Consider the following 14,114-nt stretch of genomic DNA (forward strand, 5'->3'; position numbering starts at 1 on the left):
TTCAAAACTCATGACCTCCTTTGTAAAGGGGGTTGGTTCTTTTGGTGGTTGTTTTTGTGGCTTTAGGAATGGTGTGCTTAGTTTCCGAGGTGTGTTCATCATTGTTGTCTTTATTTTAAGTATTTTTGTGTTCTCCTCCTTTGCTATGATCATGCTCTATCTGTCGCAAGAGTTTGGCCATTCTCTGATTTTCGGCCTTGAGGGCCTTATTGATTGCTAAGATTTCGGCTTAATTGGTGCTTGAAAGAGCATGACTGTGTTCGTCCGTCATGTTTCGTTTCCTGCAAAAAGAAATGAAAAATGTGCAGAGTAAAGAGTTGTGGGGTTAGAGAAATCGGCCTCACGGTGGGCGCCAGATGTTCTTGTATGAAAGTGCACTCCGAGGTATAGCTCGTTCTGCGGATTCTGGAACTAGCTTTCCTGGATGTGAAGAGAATGAAACGTCATCTGCTCTATGGGGAGGCGGCATTGGGTACCTGCAAAGGGACTCCAACGCTCAAGTAAGTATAACTGTGAGAGAGATAGATCAGAATAAGATTGGAAGGAATTCCGTACCTTTGGAGTAGTAGTTTTCTAGTATATATATTGAATCGTTCTGTTATTTTTATCAGGTTTGTTATTGATATCTTTGTTGCTGGTTTGACGGAGTCCACCTTGGGTGTTATCCTAGTTTGTTGGGATAGTGGTGGTTTGATTGGAGCGATTTGTTTGGAGGAGGATATCTGTGACAATTATACCGAGCTCCAAAATTATTGTGATTGTGGGTCAGTGTTTGAGTACCAGTTCAGTATCATATTTGTAAATCTGATTCATCAATTGATCCGACCAAAAATTAAAAGAAAGAATAAAAAATATACTATTTATTAAATTGTGTTAGCCTTTTTTGTATTGGTTATCTTATTTTGTTATTTTCAAAAAATAACATTTGAACAATATTTTTGAAGTAAAATATGCCAAAAAAGAAGAAAAAAAAGTACATTCATGAAAAAAGGGTTAAAAGCAATTTTTTTTTATAAATTTTGAAATGTCTCATATCCACATATCTAATCTTATTCGATCTAAAAATTATTGAATTGGATCACATCTAAAGACAAAATATGTATATGTCCAATTTGATTTTTTTTAATGCTGATTACATTGAGATTTACCTAAATTTAATCTAATCGAATACATGTAAAATTCAATCTAATCCAATACATATGTAGCACAAAAAGAAAAAAAAGATGGACACCACAACAATAGTACTTTTATAAAGAGAAAAGGAAAAATGTAAAAGAGTTGCAAAACAGGAAAAGAAGAAAATAACAAAAAAAAAGTATACAATCCATTTTATAAGTTCAGTTATTATTAGAAATAATAATCAATTAATGTAAATTACTTTATTGGTCGACTTTTAGATGTTAAATTTGCACAAACAAATTAATCTCATTTTTTTAGAATTAAACATGTCAATCATGTTACATTATTAATAGTTTTATTATTAATATAAGAAAAAAATAAAAATTAAACCCTCCATTTTTTTCATTTTTATAGTTATAGTTTTTTATGCTCAATAAAAAATAATACTCTTTTTATATCATAATGTTTATAATACTCTTCATTTATTAAGAAACAATACCATACCGACTTTAAACTACTAATTAATTTTACATATTCAGATTAAAGCTACTATTCTGGAAACCATACACAAAATTGTCACATGTTTTTGTCTATCCCAAAAAGTCAAGTAGAAAAGTTGAGGGACTCATTTAAAGCTTAAAGTAATATAATAGTTCTTCTAATATTATTATGGAAGTTTAGAATCAGTTTGATTGGTTGTTGAAAAAAAATTATTTTTTTTAAATTTTTTTTAATAAAAATTGTTATTTTATATTTAGATAATTTATTTTAAAAATTTAAATATTAAAAACATCTTTTATTTATATTTATTTTAAAATTTGGTATTGTTGACTTTAAAAAAAATAAATATTTTACTTTTTTAATGAAAATATTTTTCTTAAAAAATATATCTAAATAGGTTTGAAATTGAATAAAAATATTTTATTTAAAAAAAACTATTTTTACTTAAAAAAGCCAATCTAAATTAGCGCTTAAAAGAATTTTCAAACTCGAGTTACCTTGTACCGAAATTATAAAAGGTACCATTTAGGTTTGAATGCTACTTTAAATATACCAACTTAAATAATAGACGAACAAATATATGGAGCGTTAGCTCCAAATATTTTGATATTTGTCATTGACTCATCATTGGTATTTAGATTTTTTTATCATTATTCTTTACTATCGAATTTTTTTATAAACAACTACTACAGAAAAAAACGCTAAGAACCGTCAAAGTTATTGTCGGATTTAGCGTCGTCTATTATCGTCGAATTTAGCGTTGGGTTTTGCATCGAATATACGGCAACTTGGATTTTTCGAAATGTTATCATTGGATAAAAAGGAGGACTCATCGTGTGGGAGAAAGTCTTCATATATGGGAGGTGGTTCATAAGGGTGAGAGTGTTGAGATTGTGTATATGGAGGTAATTAGTCAAAGGAGGTTTTGAGAGTATTGGTGTTAGAATGGTAGTGGTGGTTCTAAGTATGGTTCATATGACTCGTATGATTGTTCTTGAGACATATAAGGTTGGTAATGTGGTGGTGGATATGGATTAGGATCATATGGAGGTGTTTGGTAGTAAGATGGGACTTGTGAGTATGGTGGTTGAGTACAATGTTGAGGAGGTGGTTGATAGGTTGAGGTTGATAACCATAGGGAGGCCCACCATATCTATTGGATTGGTAAGCATTACGGGGTGGATTGTGATCATAGTAGACCAGAGGAGGTTGTCCATAAGAACATAGCTCCTCCTGCAATTGATTTTTTGATCCATAATATAAACCATCATTGAAGTTTCTATTTCCTACAACATAGTTACAACTAAACTCAAAGCCAAAAGGGTGAGAATTCATATAGAAAGGAGAAAATAAAAACAAAAGCTATCAAGAAACAAAGAAAAATATACTTCTAACTACTAACAAAAATAAGCAAACAAACAAAAAGCAAACTATTCACATATGCATATATTCACAATAACCAAAATATGACACACAATTGCAATTCCTCGGCAACGGCATAAAAAACTTGATACCAGCCAAATGTTGGTTTAGACTTTCTCAAAAGGAATCTCATCGCAAGTATAGTTCCAAACTAACAAATGACCCATATCAGAGTTTAATTTGGTGTCACAAATTCAAATAAATAAAAACCGAGAGTTTTAAATTTCGGGTTGTTTCTCAAAGGAATTGTAGTGAGGTGTGTGTATCATTGGCTATGAGAAAAAGAGGTTTGAAATGCAAAAGACAAAAAATTAAATGACAAAAAAGTAAAAAGCAAAAAAAGAAATTTAAGTGCTAAAAGACATCTTGGCAAGGATTGAGAGTTAAAATTTTCTATTCAAGCCATTGACCACAAACATGGTAATTAAGAAGAGTTAATCCCACTTTGTCATCCCCAAATATCAAAAAAAAAAATTAAATAGGCATAATTGATCTTAATCCACAAATCTTAGCCAACTCACTAGTTAGACTTAGTGAAAGACTAACATCAGTGGAAATAAAATCAACTCACAATCCTAAATTACCAACCAATATTAGACATCAATGACTCAAGGTCACCTAAGTCCTCAATTCCAAGCCAAGAGTGCAAAATCTACTCTAAAACTAGAAAAAGCATTTTAATAAATACTTAGAATGTATAAAAGAAAAAGCATGGTAAGTTGCATGAATAATAAAATCTATAACTACCAAAACAAGAAAGCAATAATCACAAATTAGACAAGCATCGTTAAACATGAAAATGATTAAATTGCATTAAAAGTAAACAAGAATTCAACGAGTGTTCATAACCTAAAATTAACAAAATAAAGAAACTAACAAATAAAACTAAGCAAATTAAGACAACAGAACAAGAAAATGTAAAGAAAACTAAATTAAAACAAGAATTAAAACCTAAATATAAGAAGAAACTAAACTAAAGCCTTTAAAATTCTAGAGAGAAGTTGGAACTCTCTCTCTAGGAATTAACCTAAAACATGGTTCTAAACTCCTACTATGCTCCTTTTTTTATCACCTTGAGTCTTGCCTCCATATGCATCAAAAATGAGTTGGATTGGGGCCAAAATGGGCCTAAAATTGCGATCTACGTATTTACTTAAGTAAACCACATGCTGCTACTCGTGCGTACGTAACTACCATGCGTACACACAATTGGGCAAATTTTTAAAAATTCATTTCTTCATAATTTCTCTACTTTTGCATTCTTTTTCTCCATTTTTTTAAGTCATTCTTACTTTCTAATCTTAAATCACTTAAACAAACATATCAAGGTATTGAATGGGATAAAAGTGAATTAAATTTAGCAATTTTAAATCATAAAAGGTATGTTTTTCGCAATTAAGTACAATTAGGAGAGATTCACAAAAACATGCAATTTCAATGAATAAATGTAAGATAAGTTGATAAATTTCAATCTTTTCAACCCAAAATTCATCATAAAATAGGGGTTTATCAACCATCGTCGGGTGGAATAACATACCGAATCTTTGCTCTGGAAGGAGCTACAATGGGTGTGGGCAATGACTACTGGTTAGAGTAGAAGGAAATCGATTCAGCACATCTGCATGTGTTGCTTAACTGTGACAAGATTTCACCGTACCTCATGTGAGTTTATTAAGTCCTTGTAAATATTGTAATCAGTAACATTCTATCTTCTTAATCTAATAAAAACTTCTTTAACTTATTCTATTATATAGGTTATTCCAAGAGGCAAATCATGATATCTTATTAAACAACTTTTCACGTTAGTTCAGAGAATACGTCAGCGTACAACTAACTAACACAATAGGAACCCTTAGCTCGGCTATTACGGATGCTGATATCATTGAACTTGGAGTAAGTCACGATGTACTACCACAACAAGACGACGATGTTCAAGAAGAAGACGAGGTCGACGTGGACGAAGAAGAGGAAGATGAGTTCGATGATCAGGAAACTACCTTAAAAAATGAGGATGGTGAACTAGAGGAAGAAGATGATGAATCTGAATATGATTAATGTAAATATTGTTCTATGATATGTATAATTCTTTACCAAACTTTGAGAAAATGTAATGTAATTAACATTGTTTTAGATATATCAATTACCATCATTCCGTATTTTTACGTTAAATGCTTGATATTTCACTTCAAGCTTAAAGCACTGTTTCAATTATGCTTGTTATTAGGTTATGCTATAAATGGATGGAAAATGACTATTTAAAAAAAATAAAAAATTCTTCCGTCGGTATTACCGTTGAAATTTACCGACGGTAACAAACCAATATTTTTTTAAAAAAATCTCCAATAAACTTTCTGTCAGAATTTATGTCAGATTAATCTGATCCGACGGTAAAATGGAGCGGATACTTATAAAGTGGCACCAACATTACCGTCGAATTAATCTGATGGTAACTTTCAATAGATTTTGTTATATATTCTACCACTAAATCTGACAAAAAATAGCGTCGGACTCGATAAATCCGGCGGTAAGTATTCTCTAGCGAGGTTTATACTGGCACATTTATTTCGATGATAAATTGGTTACCTTATGATTTCTCTAGAAAATTCGCCGATAACTTTGACGGTACTCGACGACTTTCTTGTAGTGATCAGGACATGAAGCCCAAAAAGAAAGAAAACTAGACAAACAATATCCTAGAGAAAGCAGTTCCAATAAAGTTTGCATGAAAACTTAATACACGAGAGAATAGAGAAGAAGAAATAACATCCCAACTGAAGCTCATATCCTTGCCATGCCAATCTATCTGCACAAGCATTCACTTCTCAGAACTCGTAAACGATGTTCCAATTGCTTAGCCTACTGCAACGATCTTTAATAGCCAAAACTAATGCTCTTGTAGAGTGAACTTGGTGGTTTCTCGAAGGAAGAAACTTATTGCTACTTTAGAATCCACTTCAAATATTCATGTATTCAAAGTTTAGAGCTAAGTCCAATCCTAATAGAATACCTCAGAGCTCTGCTAAAGTCACCGTACAGCTGCCTAAATTTGTACTATAACAATCCAAAAACTTGCCTTCATGGTCTCTTAATATACCTCGGCAAGCCGCCTGACCGTCCTTTGTAACAGAGCCATCATAATTGAGCTTAATGCAGGGAGGTTTGTGGGGGATCCAACGGATTTGTTTTTCAGCAAAGCATCCAACCTTTTTTCTTGCCCGAGATATCTCCTCATGCACTGAGTTATACTCTTTAGCTAAATGCACAACCAAATCATGGATCTTACATTCATCTACTGCATTGTCCCTCTAAAAAATATGCTTGTTGCGATGATACCAAAGAGAGCATAGGGTGCACGTAAACAACAAAGGCCAAGGAATGCCTTGGTAATGAAATTGAAATGATAATTTCTTTAACAACCAGGAAAAGAGTAGTTGACTAAAAAACATATCGGAACTCAATGAATCGTCAATGCTCATCCATGTATTCTTTACGATTCTGCAGTCGCAAAGGATGTGGAGCAAACACTCTGAAGAAGAATCCCAAATCGAACAAGTATCATCTTGGGTCATGTACCTGCGAGCTCGAACCCCATTTGTCAAAAGGGCTTTATTAGCAACTAGCCAAAGAAAGGTGCATATCCTTTGAGGGCTTCAACTTTTCAAATTCTCAAAAATAAATTAGTCCTAGATTCCTCGGAGGAGTTCAAGTAGATAAAGCATGCTGACTTAATGCTAAATATACCGTTGGAATTAAGAAGTCATGCTATCTGATATCTCCCAAGTTTGCTTCTGGAGTCTTCAAGGATGAGAAAACAGGGACCTAGTCCTCTCCTAAAACCTCCTCAATTTACCTAAATTCTATTTGCCATTTGCAGCATATTCACTTACCATGACGTTCAGCATATCCTCCAATATATTTGGTTGAGTGAAGACTTCAAGTTTATTCACATCTGGAATCCAATGATCTTTTCAAAATCGAACGCTATCACCATCACCAATCCGTCATATCAAATTCCTTTCAAATTTAAGCCACACTTGAGCGATATCTTTCCAAGCATTTGATCAAGATTGAAATTTCTTGACGATGGGCATGGTATTCTCCCCATATGTATATTTTCTTCTGATTACCTTGATCCAACGAGCATTCCTATTTTGCACCAAGTTCTATACTAATTTCATGAGATTAGTATTGTTTTCTACTCTGTTTAGTCTAAAACCCAAGCTGCCAATTTTTTTGTTTCTCCCAACTAACTAAATGGACCTTCTTATTAGTACTGCTGCTTCTCCACACGAAGCTCTTGCAAACTTGACCAATCTTGTCACACACGCTTAGTGACAGTCTCATTGTTTGTAAGAGATAAGTGATGAGCAGATAATTTATACGCTTTTTGGCATTGTTTTTACGTAGTTTTTAGTAGGATTTAGTTACTTTTAGGGATGTTTTTATTAGTTTTTATGCAAAATTCATATTTCTGGACTTTACTATGAGTTTGTGTGTTTTTCTGTGATTTCAGATATTTTCTGGCTGAAATTGAGGGACCTGAGCAAAAATCTGATAGGAGGCTGAAAAAGGACTACAGATGTTGTTAGATTCTGACCTCCCTACACTCGAAAAGGATTTTCTAGAGCTACAGAAACCTAAATGGCGCGCTCTTAATTGCGTTGGAAAGTAGACATTCAGAGCTTTCCAACAATATGTAATAGTTTATACTTTATTCGAGTTTAGATGCTGCAAACTGGTGTTCAACGCCAGTTCCATGCTACATTCTGGAGTAAAACGCCAAAAACACGTTACAACTTGGTGTTTAACCCCAAGAGAAGTCTCTGCACGTGTAAAGCTCAAGCTCAGACCAAGCACACACCAAGTGGGCCCCGAAAGTGGATTTCTGCACTTAGACTTATTTCTGTAAACCCTAGTAACTAGTCTAGTATAAATAAAACTTTTTACTATTGTATTAGACATCTTTGGATTATCTTTTGATCCTTTGATCATGTTTTGGAGGCTGGCCTCTCGGCCATGCCTGGACCTTCATCACATATGTATTTTCAACGGTGAAGTTTCTACACACCATAAATTATGGTGTGGAGCTCTGCTGTACCTCAAGTATTAATGCAAAGTACTGTTGTTCTTCTATTTAATTCACGTTTATTCTTATTATAAGATATCCATTCGCACCCAAGAACCTGATGAATGTGATGATTATGTGATGCTTATCGCCATTCTCACTTATGAACGTGTGCCTGACAACCAATTTCATTCTATATGCAAATAAGCTTGAATGAATATCTCTTGGATTCCTTAATCAGAATCTTCGTGGTATAAGCTAGAATCCATTGGCAGCATTCTTGAGAATCCGAAAAGTCTAAACCTTGTCTGTGGTATTCTGAGTAGGATTCAGGAATTGAATGACTGTGACGAGTTTCAAACTCGTGACTGTAGGGCGTGGTGACAACACAAAAGGATAGTAAATCCTATTCCTGCATGATCGAGAACCGACAGATGATTAGCCATGCGGTGACAACGCACCTGGACCATTTTCCCTGAGAGGACGGACGGTAGCCATTGACAACGATGATCCCCCAAGATACAGCTTGCCATGGAAAGGAGTAAGAATGATTGGATGAAAGCAGTAGGAAAGCAGAGATTCAGAAGGAATACAGTATCTTTATGCGCTTATCTAAAATTCCCACCAATGAATTGCATAAGTATCTATATCTCTATTTTATGCTTTATTTATCTTCATATTTGAAAACCATTATAACCATTAGAATCCGCCTGACTGAGATTTACAAGATGACCATAGCTTGCTTCATACCAACAATCTCCGTGGGATCGACCTTTACTCACGTAAGGTTTATTACTTGGATGACCCAGTGCACTTGCTGGTTAGTTGTGCGAAGTTGGGAAGAATGTGTGTGAACCATAGTATTGTGCACCAAGTTGTTGGAGCCATTGCTAGGAATTATTCGAGTTGTGAAAAGTATGAGTCACAATTTTGCCTATCAAGTTTTTGGCACCATTGCCGGGGATTGTTTGAGTTTGGACAATTGACGGTTTATCTTGTTGCTCAGATTAGGTAATTTTCTTTTCAAAAAGTTTTCAAAAATCTTTCAAAATTCTTTCTTTGTTTTCATTTTAAAAAAAAATAATTTTTGAAAAAAAATAAAATACAAAAAATTAATAAAAAAAATCAAAAATATTTTTGTGTATCTTGTTTGAGTCTAGTGTCAATTTTTAAGTTTGGTGTCAATTGCTTGTTTTTAAAAATTTGTGTATTTTTCGAAAACTCGTGCCTGGTGTTCTTTATGATCTTCAAGTTGTTCTTGGTAAGTCTTCTTGTTTGATCTTCATATTTTCTTCTTTTGTGTCTTTTGTTATTTTTCATATGCATTTGTGCATTCATAGTGTCTAAACATGAAAATTTTCTATGTTTGGTGTCTTGCATGTTTTTCTTTTCTTGAAAATTTTTCAAAAATAAGTCTTGGTGTTCAACTTGATCTTCAAAGTGTTCTTGGTGTTCATCTTGACATTCATAGTGTTCTTGCATGCATTAGTTGTTTTGATTCATAATTTTTATGTCTTGAGTCCTTTTGTTGTTTTTCTCTTTCCACATTAAATTCAAAAAAAATATATATCTTTTCTTTATTGTACTCATAAATTTCGAAATCTTTGGATTGACTTAGTCAAAATTTTTTAAAATAAGTTGTTTCTTGTTAGTCAAGTCAAGATTTCAATTTTAAAAATCTTATATTTTTAAAACTTTTTCAAAAATCAAATCTTTTTTATTTTTTTTATTTATTATTTTTGAAAGTTTTTAAAAATTGATTTTCAAAATCTTTTTCTTAATTTTATTTCATAATTTTCGAAAACTTTACTAACAATTAATGTGATTGATTTAAAAATTTGAAGTTTGTTACTTTCTTGTTAAGAAATGTTCAATATTTAAATTCTAGAATCATATCTTTTAGTTTCTTGTTAGTCAAGTAATCAATTTTAATTTTAAAAATAAAATCTTTTCCAAAATATCATTTTCAATCATATCTTTTCAAAATATCTTTTTCAAATCATATCTTTTTCAAAATCAATTTCAAAATCTTTTCCAACTTCTTAGCTTTTCAAAATTGATTTTCAAATCTTTTTCAACTAACTAATTGACTTTTTGTTTATTTCTTATCTTTCTCAAAACCACCTAACTACTTTTCTCTCTCTAATTTTCGAAAATCACCTTCCTCTTTTTCAAAATTCTTTTAATTAACTAAGTGTTTCAAATTTTAATTTTAATTTTATTTCTTCTCTTAATTTTCAAAAATCACTAACTATTTTTCAAAAACAATTTTCGAAAACTCTTCTCTCTCATCTCTTTCTATTTATTTATTCATTTACTAACACTTCTCTTCATATTAAAATTCGAACCCTCTCTTCCTCTGTGTTCAAGTCTTTTTTCTTCTCCTTTTTCTATTCTTTTCTTCTTCTACTCACATAAAGAAATCTCTATACTGTGACATAGAGGATTCCTCTTCTTTTTTATTCTCTTTTTTTTATATGAGCAGGAGCAAGGACAAGGACATTCTTGTTGAAGCAGATTCTGAACCTGAAAGGACTCTGAAGAAGAAGCTAAGAGAAGCTAAAGCACAACAATCCAGAGAAAACCTTACAGAGAATCTCGAAAAAGAAAGAGACATGGCCGAACCCAACAATAATGCAAGGAAAATTCTTGGTGATTATACTACACCTACTTCCAATTTTTATGGAAGAAGCATCTCAATCCCTGCCATTGGAGCAAACAATTTTCAGCTGAAGCCTCAACTAGTTGCTCTAATGCAACAGAACTGCAAGTTTCATGGACTTCCATAAGAAGATCCCTATCAGTTTTTAACTGAGTTCTTGCATATTTATGATACTGTTAAGACTAATAGAGTAGATCCTGAAGTCTACAGGCTCATGCTTTTCCCTTTTGCTGTAAGAGACAGAGCTAGAACATGGTTGGACTCACAACCTAAAGATAGCCTGGACTCTTGGGATAAGCTGGTCACGGCCTTCTTGGCCAAGTTCTTTCCTCCTCAAAAGCTGAGCAAGCTTAGAGTGGATGTTCAGACCTTCAGACAAAAAGATGGTGAATCCCTTTATGAAGCTTGGGAAAGATACAAGTAGTTGACCAAAAAGTGTCCTTCTGACATGCTTTCAGAGTGGACCATTTTGGATATATTCTATGATGGTCTATTTGAGTTCTCTAAGATGTCACTGGACCATTCTGCAGGTGGATCCATTCACCTAAAGAAAACGCCTGCAGAAACTCAAGAACTCATTGACATGGTTGCAAATAACCAATTCATGTACACCTCTGAGAGGAATCCTGTGAGTAATGGGATGCCTCAGAAGAAGGGAGTTCTTGAATTTGATGGTCTGAATGCCATATTGGCTCATAACAAAATGTTGACTCAGCAAGTCAACATGATTTCTCAGAGTCTGAATGGATTGCAAAATGCATCCAACAGTACTAAAGAGGCATCTTTTGAAAAAGAAGCCTATGATCCTGAGAACCCTGCAATGGCAGAGGTGAATTCCATGGGTGAAGCCTATGGAAACACCTATAATCCTTCATGGAGAAATCATCCAAATTTCTCATGGATGGATCAACAAAAGCCTCAACAAGGCTTTAATAATGGTGAAAGAAACAGGTTTAGCAATAGCAAGCCTTTTCCATAATCTTCTCAGCAACAAACAGAGAATTCTGAGCAGAGTCCCTCTAGCTTAGCAAACATAGTCTCTAATCTATCTAAGACCACTTTAAGTTTTATGAATGAAACAAGGTCCTCCATTAGAAACTTGGAGGCACAAGTGGGTCAGCTGAGTAAGAAAATTACTGAAACTCCTCCTAGTACTCTCCCAAGCAATACAGAAGAGAATCCAAAAAGAGAGTGCAAGGCCATTGATATAATCAAAATAGCGGAATCCAAAAAGGAAGGAGAGGATGTGAATCCCAATGAGGAAGACCTTATGGGACGTCCTCCAGACAGAAAGGAGTTCCCTATTGAGGACCTAAAGGAATCTGAGGCTCACATAGAGACCATAGAGGTTCCATTAAACTTCCTTCTGCCATTCATGAGCTCTGAGAACTATTCTTCCTCTGAAGAGGATGAAGATGTAACTGAAGAACAAGTTGCTCAATATCTAGGAGCCATCATGAAGCTGAATGCCAAGTTGTTTGGTAATGAGACTTGGAAAAATGAACCTCCCTTGCTCATTAGTGAACTAAATACATGGGTTCAGCAAACTCTACCTCAAAAGAAAAAAGATCCTGGTAAATTCTTAATACCCTGTACCATAGGCACCATGACCTTTGAGAAGGCTCTGTGTGACCTAGGGTCAGGTATAAATCTTATGCCACTCTCTGTAATGGAGAAACTGAGGATCTTTGAGGTACTAGCTGCAAGAATCTCATTAGAGATGACAGACAAGTCAATAAAACAAGCTTATGGATTGGTAGAGGACGTGCTAGTGAAGATTAAAGGCCTTTACATCCCTGTTGATTTCATAACCCTAGACACTGGGAAGGATGAGGATGAATGCATCATCCTTGGAAGACCCTTCCTAGCCACAGCAGGAGCTGTGATTGATGTTGACAGAGGAGAGCTAGTCCTTCAATTGAATGGGGACTACCTTGTGTTTAAAGCTCAAGGATCTTCCTCTGCAGCCATGGAGAGAAAGCATGAAAAGCTTCTCTCAATGCAGAGTCAAACAAAGCCCCCACAATCAAACTCTAAGTTTGGTGTTGGGAGGCCACAACCAAACTCTAAGTTTGTTGTTGAACCACCACATTCAAACTCTAAGTTTGGTGTTGGGAGGTCCCAACAATGCTCTAAACATCTATGAAGCTCCATGAGAGCTCACTGTCAAGCTATTGACATTAAAGAAGTGCTTATTGGGAGGCAACCCAATTTTTATTTATCTATATTTCTATTGTTCTTTTATGTTTTATTAAGTTTATGATCATGTGGAGTCATAAAATAATTGCAAAAATTAAAAATAGAATAAAAAATAGCAGAAGAAAAAGCACACCCTGGAGAAAGAGCTGTCTGGCGTTTAAACGCCAGAAACAAGCATCGGTCTGGTGTTTAACGCTAGAAATAAGCACCAAGCTGGCGTTTAACGCCAGAAACAAGCATCAGGCTAGCGTTAAACTCCAGAAACAGGCTACATTTGGGTGTTTAACGCCAGAAATAAGCTGCAGTCTGGCGTTAAATGCCAGGATTGCATACAGAGGGCGTTTTAAATGCCTAAAAGGTGCAGAGATGAGAAATCCTTGACACCTCAAGATCTGTGGACCCCACAGGATCACCTCAGGATCTGTGGACCCTACAGGATCCCCACCTACCCCACTTCTCTCTTCTTCACACAATCCAATAACACTATACCCTTCATCAATCACATCTATACACTCTTTCCCATAAACCCCACCTACCTTCAAATTCAAAATCTCTTCCCTACCCAAACCCACCCTAAATGACCAAACCTAAACCCCTCTCCCTCTACTATATAAACCCCTCAATCCTTCTTCATTTTCACACAACACTACCCTCTCTTCTCCCCCTTGGCCGAAACCCATACCTCTCTCTCTCTCCTCCATATCTTCTTCTTCTTCTTTTATTCTTTCTTCTTTTGCTCGAGGGCGAGCAACATTCTAAGTTTGGTGTGGTACAAGCATAGCTTTTTTATTTTTCCATAACCATTGATGGCACCTATGGCCAGAGAAACCTCAAGAAAGAGGAAAGGGAAGGCAATTGCTTTCACCTCTGAGTCATGGGAGATGGAGAGATTCATCTCAAAAGCCCATTAAGACCACTTCTATGAAGTTGTGGCCAAGAAAAAGGTGATCCCTGAGGTCCCTTTTAAGCTCAAAAAGGGCGAATATCCGGAGATCCGACAAGAGATTAGAAGAAGAGGATGGAAAGTTCTCTCCAATCCCATTCAACAAGTCAGAATCTTAACGATTCAAGAGTTCTATTCAAACACATGGATCACTAGAAACCATGATCAAAGAATGAACCCAAACCCAAAGAATTGGCTTACAA

The 14,114-nt window shown here is 34.6% G+C and overlaps 1 non-coding gene across 1 annotated transcript; it reads right to left on the reverse strand.

Moving 5' to 3' along the window:
- Window positions 1–11,115: 11,115 nt before the first annotated feature.
- On the reverse strand, window positions 11,116–11,223 carry LOC112715439 (small nucleolar RNA R71). Its single transcript, XR_003159687.1, has one exon. It is a non-coding gene; the product is annotated as a small nucleolar RNA R71 (small nucleolar RNA).
- Window positions 11,224–14,114: the final 2,891 nt, after the last annotated feature.

The sequence above is a fragment of the Arachis hypogaea genome, chromosome 1 (genome assembly GCF_003086295.3).
Source record: "Arachis hypogaea cultivar Tifrunner chromosome 1, arahy.Tifrunner.gnm2.J5K5, whole genome shotgun sequence".
In the NCBI taxonomy this organism is placed as follows: domain Eukaryota; kingdom Viridiplantae; phylum Streptophyta; class Magnoliopsida; order Fabales; family Fabaceae; genus Arachis; species Arachis hypogaea.